The sequence below is a fragment of the Podarcis erhardii genome (assembly GCF_964252035.2).
Source record: "Podarcis erhardii genome assembly, chromosome: 9".
NCBI lineage: Eukaryota > Metazoa > Chordata > Lepidosauria > Squamata > Lacertidae > Podarcis > Podarcis erhardii.
Genome location: NC_138512.1, coordinates 66,405,467 through 66,429,171, shown reverse-complemented (window position 1 = coordinate 66,429,171; position 23,705 = coordinate 66,405,467). Strand labels below are relative to the sequence as shown.

The window sequence follows — 23,705 nt, the reverse complement described above, 5'->3', positions numbered from 1 at the left end:
TGAGAAGAGAGGACTCCCTGGAAAAGACCCTGATGTTGGGAAAGATTGAGGGCACAAGGAGAAGGGGACGACAGAGGACGAGATGGTTGGACAGTGTTCTCGAAGCTACCAACATGAGTTTGACCAAACTGTGGGAGGCAGTGGAAGACAGGAGTGCCTGGCGTGCTCTGGTCCATGGGGTCACAAAAAGTCAGACACGATTAAACAACTAAACAACAACAACAAAAAAATGATTTCCTCTGTGCATGCCAAATGGGGAGATCACCACCCCAGGAAGAAGAGACTGTATCTCCAGATAGCCGCTGTGGGGCAGAAACCCACTCCCCATCAGTGAGCTATGGTGTAACACAGTGGGGGAAATCACACATCCTAAGCTTTCCTGAATCCCATACTTCCTCCTGACCCACAAGCCACCTGTTTACCAGCTCCATCTGGTACGCAGGCTGAGACCCTATCTGCCCGTGGACTGTCTCGCCAGAGTGGTGCATGCTCTAGTTATCTCTACGTGGGGCTACCTTTGAAGGTGACCCGAAAACTACAACTAATCCAGAATGCGGCAGCTAGACTGTTGACTGGGAGCAGCCACTGAGACCACATAACAGCGATCTTGAAAGACCTACATTGGCTCCCAGTACATTTCCAAGCACAATTCAAAGTGTTGGTGCTCCCCTTTAAAGCCCTAAACGGCCTCGGTCCAGTATATCTGAAGGAGCGTCTCCACCCCCATTGTTCTGCTGGGACACTGAAGTCCAGAGCTGAGGGCCTTCTGGCAGTTCCCTCACTGCAAGAAGCCAAGTTACAGGGAACCAGGTAGAGGGCCTTCTTGGTAGTGGCACCCGCCCTCTGCAACACCCTCCCACCAAAGAGAACAACTACCAGACTTTTAGAAGACATCTGAAGGCAGCCCTCTTTAGGGAAGCTTTTAATGTTTAACAGACCACTGTATTTTAATACTTTGTTGAAAGCCGCCCAGAGTGGCTGGGAAACCCAAGCAGATGGGTGGTGTATAAATAATAAATTATTATTATTATTATTATTATTATTATTATTATTATTATTATTATTGCTTTAGTTGAGTTTCCTGCATTGCAGAGGGCTAGACTCAATTCTATGATTTTATGAACCCCACCCTTCTGTGATTCCTATTGTACCACCCAGGAATGGCAATGTCTGCTGTTGTGAGAGAACCACTGGCAGCTATCCTTCTGAAATTTGTCAGGCTTCATCCCTTCAGAAAGGGTGACAATGTCTGCAAATTGAATCCAGTTATGGAAAACATTCAAAGCATTACAGACTTTTCCTTGGTTTAAATGGTTCAATATCAAATTTTATAGTGGCCCTGAACAAAACACCTGGATGTATCTGCCCGGAATATGGCAGGGTTCATCCATGCTAAGGGGGCTGCTATGGCTGAAAATTTAATCCAGTTGTGCGAGGGTGGGAGGCTGCAGCTATTTTAAGAATTTAGAAAAACTCTTACAATGTCATAGAATCATAGAATTGTAGAGTTAGAAGGGACCCCGAGGGTCATCTATTCTAACCCCTGGCAGTGCAGGAATCTCAGCTAAAGCATCCATGACAGATAGGCATCCAACATGTGCTTAAAAACCTCTAAGGAAAGAGAGTCCACAAAATTTAGGGGCTGAACAGACATTTGGAGTTTCAGGAATAGTATGGGAGCAGTACAGAATTTCAGTCGAAAGCTGAAAAGGATGTGTTTTAAAAGTGCTTAGCTTTTGCCAGATCATACAAATCATCTTTATAAAATTTGGTGGTACCCAAAAAATTGAATTTCGGGGTTTTTAGCTGGAATATATGAAAAGGATGTAATCAAAAGTCCTGCGGTCGATGAGGACTTTCCATTACAAAAGTGCTCCAGAAGCACATGGGAAATCCTTATTGCAATGTTCATTATGACAGCAGGGAAGTCCCTGAGCACTACCCTTTCCATGATTCTTAGCTGGATTTCTTCACTGATAGGAGAGGCTTTTATTTTGGATTTGGTGGTTTTTTCCAGGTAGGTGGTGGGATCTGTTTTTATAGGTTTGTAGGCAGGATCTTGGAGTAGATTTGATAGTTTTGCTTGGTAGTCCGATGTGTTCATCACCACTGTGGCATTACCTTTGTCTGCTGGGAGAATGATTATGTTGTTGTCTTTCCTCAGGTTGGTGAGTGCTTTCTGTTCTTCTTTGTGTAAATTGCTTCTGGGTGGTTTGCTGGAGCAGAGGATGTTGGTGACTTCAAGTCTGATTTTATTGGCTTCATCTGGGTTGATTTTGGTTAGGCTAGCTTCGACTCCGCAGATGATGTTTTCCGTGGGGATGCGTCTCGGGGCGACTGCAAAGTTGAAACCTTTGGAGAGTACTTTGGTTTCAGTTGTGGTGAGGATCCTGTCTGATATGTTATGTACTGTTTGTTTCATGGGTTGCTGTGGAGGGTGGAAATCCAGCTAAGAATCATCCCCAGAGAAAAATCATCCAGATGCCCCAAACTCTACGGCCTCCCCAAGATACACAAAGAAGGAACACCACTCAGACCAATAGTCAGCTCCATAGGCTCACCTCTACAAAATCTCGCTAAATTTCTCGCCAAGCAACTTCAGCCCTATGCAGAATCCATCTCTTCACACGTACCAAACTCCTTCCAGTTCATAGAAACAATAAAGAAGCAAAACCTACATCCTAATGACCTACTTGTGAGCTTCGATGTTGTATCTCTCTTCACACAAGTGCCCATTAATGAAGCCTTGACAGCTATTCAAAACAAATACAATCCCCCCGAATACATCTTGGACCTGACCAACCACTGCCTAACCAACACGTACTTCATCCACAATGGACAAAGATACAAACAGATAGAAGGAGCACCTATGGGATCACCCCTCTCACCGGTCATCGCAAACCTGTACATGGAACACTTTGAAACCAATGCTTTAGACAAGTCAGAACACAAACCCAAACTTTGGCTCAGATATGTTGACGACACCTTTGTAATTTGGCCACACGGGAAAGAAAAACTGGATAGCTTCCTCACACATCTCAACAACTTACACCCCAAAATACAATTCACTATGGAAATAGAAGCCAACAACCAACTTCCCTTCCTTGACGTCCTAATCTACAAAAAACCTGATGGCTCCCTAGGACACACTATCTACCGGAAAAAAACACACACCAACCGCTACTTACATGCACAATCACACCACCACCCTGCACAAATAAACTCCGTAGCCAAGACTCTCATCTCCAGAACCAAACGCCTGGCTGACAAAGACCACTTGACAACTGAGTTACAGAATCTCTCAAACGTGTTAATTGCCAATGGATACCAGCAAAACAGGATTACGAAGCTAATCCAAAAGGAAACACCCCCCAAAAACCAAGACACAGAAGAAAACAATGGCATGGCCCTCCTCCCTTATATCAAGGGCACTACAGATAAAATTAGCAAAATCCTCCATAAACACAATATCAAAACAGCCTTTTGCACCAACCAAAAAATAGCCAATATCCTCAGAAACCCCAAGGATAAAATCCAGTTGGAAAACCAAGGGATCTATGAAATACCCTGCAAAGTCTGCCCAGCCACGTACATTGGACAAACAAACAGACGAATAAATGCACGTATCGCAGAACACAAGAATGCCGTCAAAAAAGAAGAAAAAACTTCCTCTCTTTTCCAACACATGAAAGAAACAGGACACGAAATTAATTTTGCAGATTCCAAATTGCTCTTTAACACGGAACATCACCACAAGAGAATAATCATGGAAGCCATCGAGATAGAGAAACACCCTCACAACATGAACAAGCGTGACGACACATCCCGCTTGCCAGACATCTGGAAATTAGCCCTCCCCACAAAAACTGACACCAGATCCAGAGGCACACAGAACGCCAACACCAATCAACCACACCAGACCCAAACCCAGACCCTCTCCACAGATGAATTACAGACACCATCCAGTAGCCAATCCATGGTGGCACCTCCGGATGCTGCACCCCCCTGCAATCCCTACACAGATCTGGCTGACACAAGCCACAAAACCACAGCTCGCCCCTATACACGAAGCCAAGCCAGAGCACAACTAAGTACAGTACAGCCATCTTCTCAGGAAAACTCTTCACAAAGTTCAAGAGGTCAAGACACAAAGACTTTAACAACTAATCCACACCTAATGACCCACCTAAGTGGTACTCAGGATATCACTCAAGAAATCACTCAAGATATCTCTCAAGTAATTAAGGAACAAAAGAAGAAAAGGCACACTAGCCTGGGAACTTCCTCTCTGCCCAGAACATTGGAGGCTATACACCACACCCCCTCTACAGTATTTATAGGAACTCAAACACTGAGATCCTGCTCTGTTCCAGTAACAAGAAGCCGAAAGCACCAGCCTGAAGATGACGAGTGAGACCTCGTCGAAACGTCGCCTAGACACCCCAACTTTTACACGGGAAGACACCCGAGGACACCAAAACCTGCATTCCTGTACCCGTGAAAATCTACGAAAGCATATATATATATATATATATATATATGGAGATAGATATATATATCTGACGAATCCTGCAGCAAAGTCCAATCTGTATTTTTTTAATAAGTTCACCTGACATCCATAAAGCATGCTGCTAAGTAAACATGCGCAATATTTCAGCCCAAGGATAATTTCCAAGTACATTTCAAGAAAAACCCAGCTGGCAGTCTTACTCTGTGATTATGGGATGAAAAGACAGTATTCTGGAACAGAGAGGTGCATGTTTACACAATGTGTCTACTGTATTTTGTGCAGAGGGCACAGGTTATATTTGGGACAGCCAGATGCAATCCGTTGTCGATCAGAGCTGAAGATGGTGGCTGCTGAATAGCTGTCTTCAGACGATATACATTTGATTTTTAACTAGAGCTCAGCATCCACCTTTGATGGTTTCCCCTTTTTCTTTTCTGTTAATTTTTTTTATACATAAAATCATCTGTGTGTCCTCTCTCTATTAAGCCCCCTGCACTCCTTAGCTGAATTAAAATTGTCTGTCTGCGGCGAGATGAGACAATATGAAGAATTCAGAGGGATTACAGTAATTATTCAAAATTGCATTGTGGAAAGGTAAACAGCCCCAAACAGCTGCTGGGACAAGTTATTCAGGTGCTTGTTTTTTTCACTTTTGAGCTAGGGGAGGAGGAGGAGGAGGAGAAGAAAACAGCCCATTTTGATGTTGCCAAGTCAAATGTGTGAAGGCTGTGAAAAACAGGAAAAGGAAAATTTATTTAAGGGAAACAGTTGGCAGGGTATCTGAGTCAAGGAGCACCTCTCAGTTGATTTCTCTGCTCCCTTCACTGCCCTGCAGTTCCCTGAAAAGACTCCTTCAAGGAATGTGGGAGCCAGAGATGCCAACTTGAATAAAATATCCCCCTCCAATAATCAAGGACAAGACATGGGACATGCACACCATTTGAATGGTGTGCCCCCCATCAACTTTGGGGGACACTGGGCCCCCTCAAATATTTTACTGGGGTGGCTGGAGGGACATCAGCCCCTAGGAGTTGGCTCCTATGGTGGGACCCTCTGAATGGGGTGGGCTTTGGTGTGAGGTGGGGCAGAACATGGAAGGAGGGAGGTGGAGGTGACATCTTCTGTTTTGGGGAAAGTCTCTTCCACCTGATTTCACAGTATCCCCTCCCCTTTCCCTCTCAGCTCCCCATATCACTGTTGGGATATAGTTCCGTTCCATCTTAAAAGGGAACAGGCATGACTATTGTGTGTCACATGCCTGTTTACTTCCAGCAGTTGCTGGGAACTTCCGTTTGTATATTGCTTTTGCTTTTAGCTGTTTTGCTGGAGATGAAGGGAAGCAGACATGTTTTCCTTTGTTCCTGAACTATGCTGAATAAAATGCTGTACACATGGCTCTGCCGGCCTCTTCCTTTGTGAGAAGAATTATTCACTCTGCTGATAGAGCGTGCACAACTCTCTAAACATATCTGAGGCTCGTGTCGCTGTTTGATGCTGTTCCAAGGGAGACCGGTGATCGCCCGGCTGCCGGCCGGTGGCTGGAGCCAGCTGGGGGCCTGCCTGATGCCCCCGTCTCCCCAGCAGTATCCCAAGATGCATTTCTCTTCAGCCGGTTCTGTTTCTATAAATGTGAGGTTGAATGTCTTACGCAGTTAAACATGTCAGCTGGAAAAAAGAGACACTCTTGCGCATTCCCATCTCCATGCAGTTGGGGGCAGTGTTGCTTGGGGGGCATGGCTCTTTGCCAGAAGTGAGGGACCCACCCCCGCCCGATTCCTGGCCTTGAACTCTCTGGAGCAGGATTAGCCAATGTAACCATATTGTAACCTTCCAGACATTGCTGGACTACAACTCTTATCATCCCTGACCATTGGCCGTGCTGGCTGGGGCTGATGGGAGTTGTAGTTCAACAGCATCTGGAGGGCACCCCATTGGCTGGCCCTGCTGTAGAGCCAGCCCGGGCTTCAAAGATGCAAAGGCCAAGTTTAAACAGATGTTAGCTGTGACCTCCACCACTTCATATGTATCTTGAAGCAATAAGCAGCTTTCCTGCTAGCACTTCCCCTCTTAAAATATTTGCTTTTGCCAGAGGGTGTTGCTGTAGTGTTTAGGAGGAATGCAGGCCCACAAAGCCGTGATTGCTCTTTAGTGCTCTGGTTTCCCCCCCAGCCGTTTACTTTTCCACCCACTTTTCAAGGGATCCAATATTTGCATGTCTCTTCTCATCACCCGGGGAGTCATCAGCTACTGCTGTGCCTTCATTATGTTTTGGACAACCATTTCCAGAACAGCTTCTTGACCATGCTCTCACAAACCTCCTTCCTTGAGCAAAGGCACACCATCTGTGGGAGTCAGGTGTGTACCAGTTGAAATTATTTCTTATACAGTGGTACCTTGGGTTAAGTACTTAATTCGTTCCGGAGGTCTGTTCTTAACCTGAAACTGTTCTTAACCTGAAGCACCACTTTAGCTAATGGGGTCTCCTGCTGCTGCCGCGCCGCCGGAGCACGATTTCTGTTCTCATCCTGAAGCAAAGTTCTTAACCTGAAGCACTATTTCTGGGTTAGCGGAGTCTGTAACCTGAAGCGTATGTAACCTGAGGTACCACTGTAATCCCACCAAATGGCCACACTAATGTTTTTCTATTGCTCCTGATGCTCACCTTAATCATTCTCGACCGTTTAAAGCCCTACCCACAACCCCCAGGAAGATGATGTAAACCGGAAAGAAATCTCTGGGATAACTTAATTGGCAGTGCATGAGGCTGTTAATCTCAGGGATGTGGGTTTTTCAAGCCCCAGGTTGGGCAAAAGAACTGCCTGGATTGCAGATGGTTGGAACAGACAACCTTTGTGGTCCCTTCCAACTCTGTGATTCTGAAGGATTTTATTGCTGCTGTCGTCCTAGTACAGGGATCGGGGAACCTGTGGTCCTCCACATGTTGCTGAACAACCCCTTCCATCATCTCTGGTCACTGAGTTATGTTCCCTGGGATTGATGGGAGCTGCATCTCATTCAGCAACATCTGAGGTTAGTCACCTCTGTCATTATGCATTACTGTTGTGTTTTAAAGTGCATTGTTCTGGCTGATCCGTGATCATAATAAATATTAGATTGGAAAGTGCATTTCCAAAGAAATGTGGAAGATACATATTGAATTTATAAATGATGGTGATATTATTATTATTATTATTATTATTATTATTATTATTATTATTATCATCATCATTTATAAATTCAACAGTGCTGCTACACCAACTTCCCACCCTCTTTCCTCCTCTGCCCCTCCCAAAATTTGCTTCACTGACAAACAGCTTACCTGTCAATCATTTAGTGGAAGAATAATGTTCCAAGTATAATAGAGAGAGGAAAATTCACTTAGGTGAATGTTTTAATAAAACATGTCCATCTCTTATTCAGATCATCTTCATATTATTTGTAGCAGGCATCAGCTGGTAATGCAATCATTTTTTCAGAGATGAGATTTGGCAGGAAGATGGTCCGAGATTATTTTTGCAAGGAGTGTCCCTCTTTTAGTTACATGGCAAGTCTCTAAAAACTGGTAACTAGATCAGGAAGGAGTTTTTGTGCAACTTTCCTTTCATGATATCCTCTCAGTGCGATTGCTGCACAGCGTCAAGGTGACCTGCAAGACGACCTGCAGAATTGAGCAACTTCTTCACTTTCATTCTTTCTGACAATGGTCGGGCTTGCATATTACTCAATGGCAAGGTGGACTGTGGGATGTTGCTTTTGTGTGGTGGCTATTTTTATGGGCCTCTGGTTGGTTGCATTACTTCTGCTTACCAGGAGGGAGAGGCAATGGGCAAGGTTAGCGTGGTGCAAACACGCCAGCTAAACCCACCCAGAGTTCCTGCCAATGCATTTGCACCCTAACGACCTCACTGCTTCTCCCCATCTACATCCTGGTAGGCAGGGCAACGCAAAGCAATCAAATGCCAGGTGAATGGCTCCTCTGTCACGATGGCAAGAGTTGGCTTCCTGATTTGGGTGTCCACTATTCAACTCTTGCTTTCAAAGGAAATAATGACTGCAAAATTTAACTGAATTGTAAGTTGCATTCAGCTAAGTCCTACTCAGTGTAGACCCATTAAGATCAACGAAGCAAACTTAAACATGCCCATTTTATTTATATACAGTCGTACCTCGGAAGTCAAATGCCTTGCGAGTCGAACGTTTTGGCTCCTGAACGGCTTAAACCCATGAGTATTCCAATTTGCAAATGTTCTTTTGGAACCTGAATGTCTGACGTGGTTTCTGCAGCTTCCGATTGGCTGCAGGAGCTTCCTGCAGCCAATCGGAAGCTGTGTCTTGGTTTCCAAACGTTTTAGAAGTCGAACAAACTTCCCGAAACAGATTGTGTTCAACTTCCGAGGTACAACTGTACAAAAATAATTATATTCTGCTGTTAGTTTTTTAAAAAATAAATCCAGAGCGGTTTACAATGAAAGTACATAAACATGCAGTAAAAACTGCATTAAAAAGTTGAAATCAATCATTAACATCAATGGGTCTCCTCTGAGTAGTACTAGCATTGAATGCCCCTGTCACAAAGTATTGTGTGAATCAGATCTTCTGATTGTACAGACCATCAAGCTTAAAAAATTAATAGGTTATAGAGAATCACCTGACCCAATTTGGCAATTAGTATAAAGAGGCATCTTGGGTCAAGGCTGTCGCGAATTCTTCGCGGCGCTTTAGCAGAAATGTCCCAGGTTCTTCAGTGCAGTATTATTTATTGTGAGCTATACACAGTGGTACCTCGGGTTAAGTACTTAATTCGTTCCAGAGGTCCATTCTTAACCTGAAACTGTTCTTAACCTGAAGCACCACTTTAGCTAATGGGGCCTCCTGCTGCCGCCGCACCGCCGCAACATGATTTCTGTTCTCATCCTGAAGCAAAGTTCTTAACCTGAAGCACTATTTCTGGGTTAGCGGAGTCTGTTACCTGAAGCGTATGTAACCCGAGGTACCACTGTATATACAAATATCTACGGAAGCGGTTCATACAGCCAGACAGAGTACCTGGCTGCACCTTAAGGCAAATAGGAAGACTCTTTCTCTCTGACAACACTCCTCTATACCACCATTACTGCTGGACAGGTTTCCCTTTTAAACCGATGACAGCCAATCAACTGTCAGCACATTACTGCTGAGTCATTCTCACCCAGCACCTCCATAGAAAGTACAGTGGTGCCTCGCAAGACGAAATTAATTCGTTCCGCGAGTTTTTTCGTCTTGCGATTTTTTCGTCCTGCGAAGCACGGACTTTGGAAAAGCTTCAAAAATCACCAAAGTCTTCAAAAACCTCAAAAAAGGCTACCACACCACGTGCTATGAGTTGCTCCTCGAAGTGAATGCACGGTTTTAAGAAAAAGGAAACAAACTTGCAAGACGTTTCCGTCTTGCGAAGCAAGCCCATAGGGAAATTCGTCTTGCGAAGCAACTCAAAAAACGAAAAACTCTTTCGTTTTGCGAGTTTTTCGTCTTTTGAGGCATTCGTCTTGCGAGGTACCACTGTATTGCATCAGCCTGTTGCATCAACTAGCAAACTCAAGCCTGCAGACTTACTATCTTACACAGCATTCTGTGAATCCTGACAAAGGCTGCCTCCTTCCTTGACATCCTTCAGGCAACAGATCAAGGCCTATTGTGGATTTGAGTTCTGATATATGCTATTGGTTATATAATATATCTGATAGCGGCAATACATAAAGCCCCACAGTGTGATCTTGAATTATTTCTGGTCCCTCAAAAGACCCTTGTTCCCCTCTCATGTTATTCAACATGGACCCACTGAATAGCTTTGTGTGTTGGCGTATGGACTTGATAATGACATCATCTTCCACATATAAAAGTGTAGAATGAATGGACGACCCCTTTTCTGACCAAATTGAGATGTCCATTCTTTTATTAAAGCACTAATTTTCTATTATGTGATAAAATCTACTCTAAAATCAAAGCACTCTCTTCCTGTAATAATGCTGATTTTTTTGATTATTATTATTTAAATGAATGGCTGGCAAAGGTTATGCATGAATTTTAATTATCCATTATAATATGGAATTTGTTTTAGGCAAAAACTGTAGTTTTTATACAGAGGCAGATTTAGGGGAGCGCAGCCAGTTTACCGGCAGCCACTCTGCCTCGGAGGGTGGCTGCAGGGGGCGCTGTAGCAATGACGGAATAATGGAAGGTGAGAGGCGAGGGGGGAGGCGAATTTTGGCATTGCCTCTGAAATGTTAAAGCCCAAAGTTTGCCACTGGTTGTATATCTGGCTTGGGAAAATAAAGCTAAGCTGTAATAATGACTAACATCTATAGGATCCCTTGTTTTTATGGCCTTCGTATACAAAAGTTTGCTTAACTAGCGGAGCAATCCTAACCATAGGAAGTCAGTGTAACTTACCCTGGCATAAGTTACCCCTATTCCAAATTCCTGTTAGGAGCCTCAGCTGCTATTAATCTTAAAAAAAAAAAAATCTTTAAAAATTTAAAGCACTGGGAACTTCAGTCATTGATTTCCAATTGTCATGTCTAGTTGAGCTCCAAGAGTGTCGGCAATGTTTAAAGACTTTGGGCTGCATTCGGCTAAGTCCTACTTAAAGTTAACAAACCTAAGTTAGTCATGTACATTAACTTCAGTGGGTCTACTCTGAGTAGGAATAGTATTAATACCACCCATTTACTGAACGTGTGTTGTTGTTTTTAAAAAACCACACACCTTGATTAATCTGCAGGAAAAGTACAAGTTAATTTAAATCGATTTCACATATCAAATTGATCTCCTGTGGGATGAAATATAAGAAATCAATGTTTCCGTACAGCTTTATTCTGAGGATATTAGGTTGCAGTTGATGTGTTTGTGGTGTGGAGCCTCAGCTGATACAAAGCAAGTCTTGACTCCTCATGTCAGAACAATAGAATAAAACAAAGTTGGGAAGTCTCGGGTCTGAGGATTGATTGTGGCCCCCCAATCTCGATATCAGGCCCTTGGGACTGCTCCCTGGGACTCTCTCCTGAGAGCCAGTGTGGTGTAGTGGTTAAGAGCAGTAGTCTCGTAATCTGGGGAACCAGGTTCGCGTCTCCACTCCTCCACATGCAGCTGCTGGGTGACCTTGGGCCAGTCACACTTCTTTGAAGTCTCTCAGCCCCACTCACCTCACAGAGTGTTTGTTGTGGGGAAGGAAGGGAAAGGAGAATGTTAGCCGCTTTGAGGGAGTGAAAGGCGGGATATCAAATCCAAACTCTCCTTCTCTTCTTCTTATGCCCTCTCCCAGGACAACAGCTTTTCTCTGGATCTTCCTTAAATACTTTTGCCTTGTTGCAGAACCATAGTAATGCTTTTTGCTTGCCTGGATGGAGGATGGAAAAGTGTGTGTGTGTGTGTGTGTGTGTGTGTGTGATTCCTGGATTGCAGGGGGTTGGACTAGATGACCATAGCTGTCAACTTTTCCCTTTTCTTGCGAGGAATCCTATTCGGAATAAGGGAATTTCACTTAAAAAAAGGGAAACGTTGACAGCTATGTAGATGATCCTTCCAACTCTACAATTCTATGATTCTGTAATCACTGGCCCCCAGAAAGTTGGCCATGGAAGAACATGGCCCCTGGGCTGATAAAAATGATCCTGCAGCAAAACAATAGAGCATCGAGGACAGCTAAAAACCAAGCAGAGCAGAATAACCTGACTTGGAGGCAGAATCTAACTTCCCTTCCTGTGGCACTCCTTGATAAGAAACACCTGGAGCAAGACCTGGCTGGAATGAGACCCAGCTGTAGACCATTGAGCTTCATGATTCCTTATAATTCAGAAGAGGTGTGTGGCAAGCAGGAAGAAACTGGCAAATGGGGGAAAACACTTGGTGAAGACTGGAGTGACTAGCTGGTGGCAGGACTTGGTGTACGGCTGCAGAGGCTACTTAGCTGCCCCCCAGATGGGAACATGCTCGGAAGGAGGCTGAAGGAAGGACTCTCCCCCACAAGTCCCAGAAGGTGGGTAAGCATTGCTACAAATCCTTGTTGGCTAGATTCCTATCCTTCAACCCTCCCGGACTTGGGACAGTTCTGGAATGGAAGAGTAGGATGTTCTTTCTTACGCTATGCTAGCACCAGGAAAGGCTGAGCTAAAGCTTCCTTTTTTTTTTTTTTTAATAATATTTTTATTAAGTTTATGAAATACAGAAAAAAAGAATAAAAGACAGATATAGAAAATAGAATAGAGAAGTTACAAATTTCCATAATCCTTTTTTTCAGCAAATCCAATGAACTTCCCCGCATCTTCCTAACCCTGCGTTCTCTGTGATACAAAACATCAGCAATTTGTTAACTTATTTCAAAACTTATTGTATCTTTCATTTTATCATGTTATCTAATTTCCAAAGTGTTGTAACCGACATCTTATACGTTTTAGCTTAAACATAATAAAGTTATTTCATTATTCCACCTCTGACTTCTTGTACCTTAATTTCCATTTCATTAATTTACAATTGCTGAAGCTAGAGTTTCCTCAAAAGTGCATTTTTTAACATTCATACAACTTATAATGTTTTTTCAAATAGTCTTTAAATTTTTCCCAGTCTTCCTCGATTGTTTCTTCTCCCAAGTCTCGGATTCTGCCAGTCATTTCGGCCAGTTCCATGTAGTCCATCAACTGCGTCTGCCATTCCTCCAGCGTGGGTAAATCTTGTGTCTTCCAATGCTTAGCAATCAGGATCCTTGCTGCTGTGATAGCATACATAAAAAAAGTTCTATCTTTCTTAAGTACTCTCTGGTCCACAATGCCCAGAAGAAAGGCCTCCGGTTTCTTAGGTAAGGTAAATCTAAGTACCTTTTTTAGTTCATTATGAATCATCTCCCAAAAGGCCTTCACTTTCGGGCAAGTCCACCAGAGGTGAAAGAATGTCCCTTCCGCCTCTTTACATTTCCAACATTTGTTGTCAGACAGGTGATATATCTTAGCAAGTTTGACTGGGGTCATGTACCACCGGTATATCATTTTCATAATATTTTCCTTCAAGGCACTACATGCCGTAAATTTCATTCCGGTGTTCCATAACCTTTCCCAGTCTTCAAACATAATGTTGTGCCCCAAGTCCTGCGCCCATTTTATCATGGCGGATTTGACTGTCTCGTCCTGTGTATTCCATTTAAGCAGCAAGTTATACATTCTCGAAAGTAGTTTATTTTTTGGCTCTAACAGTTCTGTCTCTAATTTCGATTTTTCCACCTGGAATCCAACCTTTTTATCCACTTTAAAAACCTCCTGAATTTGAGCATAGTGCAACCAATCTCGCACCTTGTTTTTTAATTTTTCCAAGCTCAGCAACCTCCAATTGTCTCCAATTTTTTCAATTATTTCCCAATATTTAGGCCAGTAGGCTTCCATGTTAGGTCTCTTACGTGCCTTGGCCTCCACCGGTGAGAGCCACCTCGGAGTCTTACTCTCCAATAAGTCCTTATATTTTGTCCAGACCATCAAAATTGCTCTTCTGACAATATGGTTTTTAAACAATTTGTGAACTTTAACCTTGTCATACCACAAATATGCATGCCACCCAAAAGCATTATCAAACCCTTCCAGATCTAGGACATCAGTGTTTTCCAATAAGATCCAATCTTTCAACCAGCAGAAGGCTGCAGATTCATAATATAACCTCAAGTCTGGCAAATCCCCCTCTTTCTTTCGCGTCAGTTAGTATTTTAAACTTTATTCGGGGCTTTTTGCCCTGCCAAACAAACTTAGAAATATCCTTCTGCCACTTTCCAAATCATTCCACTTTGTCCACGATCTGTAGGGCCTGGAACAGAAATAACATTTTCGGCAATACATTCATCTTTATAGCTGCTATTCGGCCCAACAAGGAAAGTTTCAATCTTGACCATATTTCCAAGTCTCTTTTGATTTCTGACCAACATTTCTCATAATTATCTTTAAACAAATTCAAATTTTTGGAGGTCAGATACACCCCTAGGTATTTTACTTTTTTAACCACATTTAATTCTGTTTCTTTCAGGAACTCATCTGTTTCTGTAGTTGTCAATTTTTTTGCTAAAACCTTAGTTTTTTGCTTATTCAGCTTAAATCCCGCCACCCGACCAAAGTCAGAAATTAATTCTAGCACTCTTTTAGTACTAGAGACTGGCTCCTGTAATGTTAATACCAAGTCATCTGCAAAAGCTTTCAGTTTGTATTGTTTCACTCCGACCTCAATTCCTTGTACAGACCGGTCCTTTCTAATCATGTTCAATAGCACCTCCAGAACTGAAATGAACAATAGGGGGGATAGGGGGCACCCCTGTCGTGTCCCTTTTTCAATTTTAAACCCCTCTGTCACCACATTGTTTACTATCAGCTTAGCTTTTTGTTCTGAGTAAATTGCCTCTATTCCATTTTCAAACCCCCGCCCCACTCCCATCCCTTCCAAATTTTTCTTCATGAACATCCAAGAAATGTTGTCAAAGGCTTTCTCCGCATCAATAAAGATTAAAACCGCTCTGGTATTAAGATTTGTTTGTAGAAGTTCCAAAATGTCAATAATGTTTCTTGTATTATCAAACAAATGCCTACCGGGGAGAAAGCCAGCCTGGTCCTTATGGATCACTTCATTGAGTACTTTTTTAAACCTACTTGCCAAAATATCCGCAAAAATTTTGTAATCCACGTTTAGGAGTGAGATGGGGCGGTAGTTCTTAAGCTGGGTCTTTTCAGATTCTTGTTTAGGTATCAATGTGATGAAAGCTTCTTTCCACGTCTCCGGTGCCTTCCTCCCCTCCATAATCTGATTACAGACCTCCAACAGATGTTGTATCAAATAGTCCTTCAAAACCTTATAGTATTTGGAGGTAAGTCCATCAGGGCCTGGAGATTTGCCTAATTGAAGATTCTGAATGGCACTTTCAATTTCTTGCTGAGTAATATTACTATTCAGGGTAGTTCTCATTTCCTGAGTTATTTTTTGTAATCCATTAGTTTTAAGGAATTGATCCACCTCAAAGTCTTTCTGTGGCCCTTGTGAATAAAGTTCTTTGAAATATCTCTGGAAACACTTTCTAATTTCCTCGGGTTTCTGAACCATTCTCCCTTCAATCTCTAGATTTGTAACTGTATTAAGTTTTTGTCTCTTTTTCAACTGCCATGCTAGCAGTTTCCCACACTTGTTTGCTGATTCAAAGGATCTTTGTTTCATTTGTTTAATTTTCCATTCCACCTCTTGATTTATCAATTTCGAATATTGTGCCTGGAAAAAATTCACTTCTCTCAGCACTTCCTTCGACTTGGGCCTAGATCTTAATTTTTTCTCTCCTTCTCTTATTTTCTCCAATATCTTCTCCTTCTTTTCCTTCCAGAACTTTTTCTTAATCGTATTTTGTTGTATTAGAAACCCTCTCATAACTGCTTTACTTGCGTCCCAGATTGTTCTTTTTTCCACAGTGGTGTTTAAATTTATCTCAAAATAGTCCTTTAAAGTTTTTTGGGCCTTCTTAACAATCTCCTGATCCCTTAATAGGGTGTCATTCATTTTCCATCTAAAGGATCCGGTTATGTTTAATCTCAGTTCCACTTTCAGGCTGAGCTAAAGCTTCCATCCACGGAACTGCTGGGCTATATTTATGGGATACCAAAGTGCTTGTGAGTGGACCCGCCAGCTGACTCCTGGGTAGGGGCAGCTGCCTGAAACATTAATCCAGGGAGGTTGCTTTAAGACTCAGGGAGATGCATCTCTCACATTTTGATGGGTGGCTGGTGGCGTGTGCTATATAACACTTAATCCCCTAATAAAAGCTGTGAACTGAACATCCCCGTGGTCATGGCTGTTTGTGCAAATGAAAAAGAGGGCTGGGTAATTATAATTATAATTTATTATTTATAGGCTGCCCATCTGGCTGGGTTTTCCCAGCCACTCTGGGCGGTTCCCAACAGAACATAAAAAGATCAACCATTAAAAACTTTCCTAAACAGGGCTGCCTTCAGATGTCTTCTAAAAGTCAGATAGTTGTTTATTTCCTTGACATCTGATGGGAAGGTGTTCCACAGGGAGGGCGCCGCTACCAAGAAGGCCCTCTGCCTGGTTCCCTGTAACCTCACATCTCACAGTGAGGGAACTGCCAGAAGGCCCTCAGAGCTGGACCTCAGTGTCCGGGCTGAACAATAGGGGTGGAGACGCTCCTTCAGGTATACTGGACCGAGGCTGTTTAGGGCTTTAAAGGCCAGTGCCAACACTTTGAATTGTGCTTGGAAATGTACTGGGAGCCAATGTAGTTTTTTCAGGACCAGTGTATGGTCTCGGCCGCTCCCAGTCACCAGTGTGGCTTCCACATTCTGGATTGATTGCAGTTTCTGAGTCACCTTCAAAGGTTGCCCCACGTAGAGTGCATTGCAGTAGTCCAAGCGAGAGATAACTAGAGCATGCACCACTCTGGTGAGACAGTCTGCGGGCAGGTAGGGTCTCAGCCTGCGTACCAGATGGAGGTGGTAAACAGCTGCCCTGGACACAGAATTGTCCTGCGCCTCCATGGACAGTCTTGAGTCCACAATGATTCTGCTCATGGAAGTCGAAGAACAGGAAGCCTGCAATCAGGACTAGAGTATCACAACACTCTTTTCACTTGCTGCTTCTGCCAGTCCCCTTTGGGCTAGACCAGGAATGGGAAACCTGTGGTCAGAGAACCATAGAGTAGGTACGTCTAGGACTGCACTAGAAGACTGCAGAGCCAAGATGAAACTGCTGCTTACAGTTAAAGTGGTACAAACTTCACCTTCATGTCACGTTGCCCCTCAAATCCTCCTATAATAATGAAATCCTGCTTAGCGGTGGAATATCTACAGTGCGGTCATGGCATTGAGAGAAACGGGCCGGGTGTCCTGGGAGGATTGTAAGAAAATGAACAAATAGCTGCTACTATGAATAACAAATCAAGGAAGCTATTTTGAGATATATTGAAAGAATGGAAATTAGCGAAAGATTAACGGAAGAAGCTGGATAGCCATATTATTCTCGGGCATGGCATATTTTATAAAGATTTGCTGAACTAGCGAGCAAGGGAAGGGAAAAAAAACAATGTGATTTTATCTGGTTGTAAAGTATATGCAAAGCTAATAGCAGCCGCAGCATAAATTTTAGTGCTCAGTAACTGGGTGATGGATATTCTTTTTAGATATAGCAAATATTTTTAACTCCAGAAATGCCAGCTCGCATGTGCTTCAGTGCTGCAAATAAACTCGCGGCAAGTGATCAGTTGCCCTGGTGGTTCTTGTTTTGGGGAGGGCCCCCCAAAATATGCTTTCTTGTTGACATTTTGCCTACAGTGAAAGCAAAGCATATTTGGAAGTTCCTCTGTTGTGTATACAACAGTTGTGTAAAATTCTTTCTCCTCCTCCCCTAGGTTTTTCAGAAATTTTCAGTGGTATTTAATAGTTTTATTAATTTAGCAGCAGTGCTGTTTTATAGATTTAGAAGGAGCATCCTCTTCACATGTGATGGTTTTAATGTTGCTTACTGTGGTTGCTGCTTCTGTTATTTTGGGATGGGGAAATTTTATATAATGGGGGAGTTTTGTTCTTCGATGTTGGTTAGAAGACGGAACTACGCGGTTTTAAATTTTGTGTTTGCGATTTTGAAATTACGTCACAAGGTGAACTGTCTTTGTTTTGACCTGATATCGCTGAGTTAGGCAGTTCCTCACAGAAGTGCCCTGTGCTGAAGGATGCTTATACAAATCATGCTAATCTGCACTTTTTAAAAGATGAAAACTTGTGAATCTGGTTAATGCAGCATGAAGCACGGGAAACTGCCAGTATTAATTTGAGCAATGGCCTCCATTTAAGTCCAATGATCTGGTCGATGCACATTTTTCAGTTCTTGTGAACAGATGTGGTTTTCGAAGATGTGCGCACTTCATCCCCAATTGCTGTTAATATGGAAATATTTGGCACTCAGGCTCTGCTCTGGGAGATATGGTTCAGGGACAGGTTGCAGCAAGGGTCCAAAGCAGGGAATACTGAAGGGTTGGTGGCTTCAAGCCAGCAGGTCAGGCAGCAAACACTGCCACTTGGATGAAGAGCTGAGGAGAGCTCCTCAAGCGTAGGGGGAAGATGTGAAAGTCATTGCCTCTGACTTGGTCTATCCTACCTCCCAGGATTGTTGGGAAGGTAAAATGAGGGGAAGGGGACCACATACTCCATCTTGAGCTCCGTGAGATATACTGGAGGTCAGATATAAACTTAATAGATAAATACACTTCTTCAGAGCCTGTCTTATGATAGCCTTTATGTCTCTGAATTGCAACAGAGTTGCACCAGCAATTATCAGATGGAGCAATTAGATTTTTGCATTGGGCTTGACCTCTCTGACTTGACCTCTTTCTGAAGCATGAGTTCCATGTCTCTGCAAATACTTGGGCCTCCTTATTTGCTTGAGCCCTACTCTTTGAGGAGCTCCTCCTCACCACCTGCAACAAACAAATTAAACTCCAGGCCACATGAAGGGCTTGGGAACCACAACAGTGTTACAGCTGAGCTGGCATAATATTCTCTCTCATTATGGGTCTAATATGGGAGAAGGCAATCACCATTATCATATTTGTCAGATGGAGGGACTTGATGCATCATAAATAACATTAAGTGATGATGATTCTCCAAAAGGCTCGAACCGTTAATTATTGAATCCTTAATTATTTGTTTCCAGACTGGGCTGGAAGGGTCCTTGCATGGTCAGTCTTTTCAGTATGGAAGATAAATAAAAGGCATCCTGTCTTGCTTGTCCCTTGTTGGCATGGATTTCATGTGTAAGTTTCTCTGCAATGGCAATTGTCCAACATTTATATGGTGCTAGAGGTCAACAGTAGGAGTCCTATTGCTTCTCTATTAGCACAGGCCTGGCAGCAACTATCTGCAGACACTCCTATCCAGGGGCAAAGGAAGGCGTCGTCACACCTGGGGTGGGCGTCGCTACATAGGGCTCATGTGCGGCATCGCTACATATGACGCATGCGCCGTACGTAGCGACGCCGCACATGTGCTGTACATAGCGGTTTGCCGCTGCTGCTCCAGTGCCATACAGACGATGCCGGAATCCTCTGCTTGCGGCTGCAGTGGCGTGATGGCTGGTTGCGCCATTGTGAGCCCCCGCAGGGTGTCTTCTTGTCACCCCTGCAGACATGGAACCCAGGGCGCATCGCCCCCGGCCTCCCTGTTCCAATGCCATTGCTCCCACCACAGATGAATGTAAGTTAAGGTTACCAGAAGTCCCCGGATTTGCAAATCTGTCCCTGGACAAATTCCGTCCCCATTACTTCCCCAGATTTGCAAATCTGTCCCTGGGAAATGTGGCAGTGGCAGCCTCATCAGCCCGGAGCCAGCCTGGTAGCGCAGTTGGCTCTGGCTGGCTTCAGGAGCTGCTTGCTACCCGCTGCCATGGCACCCGCCATTTTTCCTGTGCCACGGCAGCAAGCAGCAAGCAGCCCCTGAAGCCAGCCAGAGCCAACTGCGCTACCAGGCTGGCCCCTCCTGGGCAACAGCCACCTGCCCATGACTCCCAAGCCTCCCCTGATCTGTCAAAACAGAGGGGGAAGTGGGAATATTATACAATATGCATGTGTGCTTGGGCCCAGGGTCTTTTGCCTCACCATCCCCACTACTGACTCCCTGTTGCTACTCAGCTTCAAAATAAATAAATAAAGTGTCCCCGGATTCATTGAAAAAAAATCTGGTAACCATAATGTAAGTGCCCAATTAACTGCAACCCTTCAACATTTGAGGCCAGTGGCACATAATCTCACTGGAGTATAATGCCATTAATGGATTGTTTCTTAATGTTCTCTCTCTGACATAACACAGAGATTGCAGTGGCTTTGGAGAGTGCTTCATCACCCGGAGGTGCCCTATATCTCCCTGAGGACATTGCCAGGTGCTCTCTTCCTTAGCAGAGAGGGCCACTTTGCATGAGAACCTCATGTGAATGCAGAAGGGCCCAGTTCCATTCCTGGCATATCTGGGGGATACCTCTTGTACAAAACCCTGGAGCGCTACTGCAAGTCAGTGTAGACAATACTGAGACAGATGGAGCAATGGTCTGACTCAGTATGGGGAAGATGCTTAGGTTCCTAGAAGGGGGCTGTTGAAACTGGAAACTTCTTTTGTCTTTTGCAGGCATGGACCCATCCTCAGTTCTTGAGGTGCCCATCATTCTGGATGAAGGCCATGGCGCCCTGAAGGTAGCTGGCGTCGCCATCCTGTTTTGGGGTCTTCTCCTACAGAGATTAGGTGATTGATGTAGTATATACGAGGTAAGACTGTCTACGTATCTTCACTATGTGTTATGTACTGAGTTGAATAGTATCCAAAATGCAGCAGTCTGATTGGTCCTAGAACAATAGGATTCAGAATGAAGCAGTCTGATTGGTCCTAGAACAATAGGATTCAGAATGCAGCAGTCTATTGGTCCTAGAACAATAGGACCCAGAATGCAGCAGTCTGAGTAGTCCACAGGGGCCACCCAATCCAGCTCCAGGTGGAAGTGAATCTGCAACCTGATTGGCCTACAGGAATTCTCCGGAATTAGCTAAAAACATGGGGCCCATTGTGTAAATAATGTATATAAAGCAGACATTCTGGGGGAACTTCCATTCCTCCTCACCACTGTGAGCTGAATAAAGAGCATGAAATCCACTCTCGACTCTGAGTGTATTTCACTATGTTTGCCTAACAACAGTGTGATTAAAAAGGGTGTCTCCCCCCCCCACCCAATCCCCTCCACACATTGAAATAAGCTGTGTACAGGGTTGTGCAGGCAAAGCCCACCTCCTTCCACACCACCACCTTGCTACCTTGATTCCTGCATGCCAAAGCTATGCCAAGAGGCATTCTGCTTGTCTACTGATATAGGGGAGCTCTAGTCATGTACATGAGGAGGGACCCTGTTCTGATGTAGCTTGAGTAGGTGGGTGTTGGGTGTGTTTGTGTGAGGCAGTGGCATGCACTGGTGGGGGCCCTGAGCTTCCCCGCGTGGCTTTTCAACCTCATCCACACCTTTCAACACATGGAGGTGAGTCACATGAGCCCCCTGATATGACCTACCGGGGAAAAAGGCTTTGAAAATGTCATAGGTATGTGATGCGCCTGTGTGCAAGAATCCTTGCACCCCAACAAAGCTGCTGCTCTACTTCCCTCTCCCTTTCATATTTCCCTTTATTGAGAGATGGACCCTGACAGATAGTTGAATGACTGCCCTCTGGACAGTATCTTCAGTCGGATGAGCTAAACATTTGGGTATTCTAAAGGAGAGACTTGATGACACTTCCCCCAACTTCATTATCTGAGCATCCTTTGAATTCTATATCTGTCAACATTGCTGTATTAAAAATTCATCAAGTCTGGAGCATTTATTCCTGTAGTTAAAATTGCTATGGAGACTCCTTTTTTCCTTCCTTTTTTATAATTTTTTTTTTCCAATTTATTGCTTCTTTATTTGGTGGATATTTTTATTTTTTCCATCCATCACAATCAGAGCTTGTCTAATGTGGTTTTCAGATGTTTCTCACAAATGTGTGTGTGTTTTTCCAAAAGACTCAGATATTTTCAGAGTGTTGCCAGACTTGATGACCATGCATTAAAGCAGATTTGAGGAACCTGTGGATCTCCAGATGTTGTTGGAATCCAACTCCCAACAGACCCAGCCAGTCCAACAACATCTGGAGGACCATAGCTCGCCCCTCCCCTTCCGGTCTCAGACCCCTGTTCAGTTCTCTGTCATTCACACTGTCTCTGTATGACAGAGTTGGTTTTGTTTTGCTTTGTGTAAATGTATCCCAAATCTGATAATTTTAAAAATATAACTTTGTGCATTTGGGAGAGGGATCTATGTCAATGTAGAGAAAGGGTAAGATACACGTGTTAGAATAGCCTTCCTCACACCTGACTCCCCAGATGTTTCTGGATTACAATTCCCAACAATCCTGACCATTGGCCACACTTGTTGGGGGCGGGGTGAAAGAAGTTAGAGTCCATTAACATCTGGGGACCCAAGGTTTGGGAAGAATGTCTTAGATAAAAAACCCCTAAAAATGTACAGCTGGTACAAAATGCTGTGGCTGGCCGGAAGACTTTCTGGTATATGTTTTTCTTACAGTATCACACCAATCTAGCTTGTGATTCATTTCTGGGTACAATTGCACTGGCTTCTGGTTCATTTCTCCAGATGCAATTCAAGATGCTGATTATTACTGTATTGGCCTGAATATAAGCCACACTCCCCCCTCAATTCCGACAGTGAAAAGTTAAAGTGCGACTTATATTCGGGACCTTACGGTATGCAGCCAGGAGCGCAGGGCAAACAGCACCAGGAGCATGGCAAAGCAGTGGCCGCCCCACACCCCACACCCCACACCCCACACCCCATGCATAGTCCCGTCCTCTCTCCCAAGGCTGGGGAGGGGGAGAGCAAGGTAGAAGAAAGGCCACCGGCAACACAGCGTGGCTCCTCCCTGCCCAGTATGCAGCCAGGAGCAACAAGGAAGGGAGCAGCTTATATTCGGGTATTTTTTTCTCTTCCCCCCTCCAATTTTAAAGGTGTGGCTTATATTCGGGTGCGGCTTATATTCAGGCCAATACGGTACCATCTACAAAGGCTCAAAGGGTTTGGGACTAGGATATTCAAAGAACCGCCTCCTCCCACATGAACTTGGCCGTCAGCTGCAGAGGTCCCACTCTGCATTCCACTACCCAGGCAGGTCTGATGGGGCGGGAAAACATGACCAACAATGGATTATGAAAGCTAAGTAGAATCCCCATTGCCTCCTGCAGATGCTGTCTTATCGGGAGATCCGTTCTGCACAGTGTTGGAAAGGGACCTTTAGTGTTGTGGCACCTGCCCCTTGGAATTCCCTCCTCTTGAGCATTAGACAGGTTATATCTCTGTGCTCTCTCTCTCTCTCTCTCTCTCTCTCTCTCTCTCTCTCTCTCTCTCTCTTTTGGTGCCAGCTGAAGTCATTCCTCTTTCAGCAAGTCTTTTAAGGGGAGATTTTTCCCACTCTCCCATCTGTATTGGAATTGTTCCTAAGACGTTGCTGTTGGTCGCTGCCCTGGGCTCCTTTAGGAGGAAGGGCGGGATACAAATTTAAAAATAAAACACAAAATAGGGAAAACATTGGGAGATCTATCAGTTTTCCATACCTGGG

The 23,705-nt window shown here is 44.1% G+C and overlaps 1 protein-coding gene across 2 annotated transcripts in view; it reads left to right on the top strand.

Moving 5' to 3' along the window:
* The window catches only part of ARHGAP24 (Rho GTPase activating protein 24), a 430,705-nt gene that overhangs the window by 18,632 nt on the left and 388,368 nt on the right, over window positions 1-23,705 (top strand). For both annotated transcript variants that reach the window (XM_081876822.1, XM_081876824.1), the window contains exon 2: window positions 20,680-20,816. The gene's annotated coding sequence lies outside the window, so the exon portion shown is untranslated. The remainder of the gene's footprint in view (window positions 1-20,679; window positions 20,817-23,705) is intronic.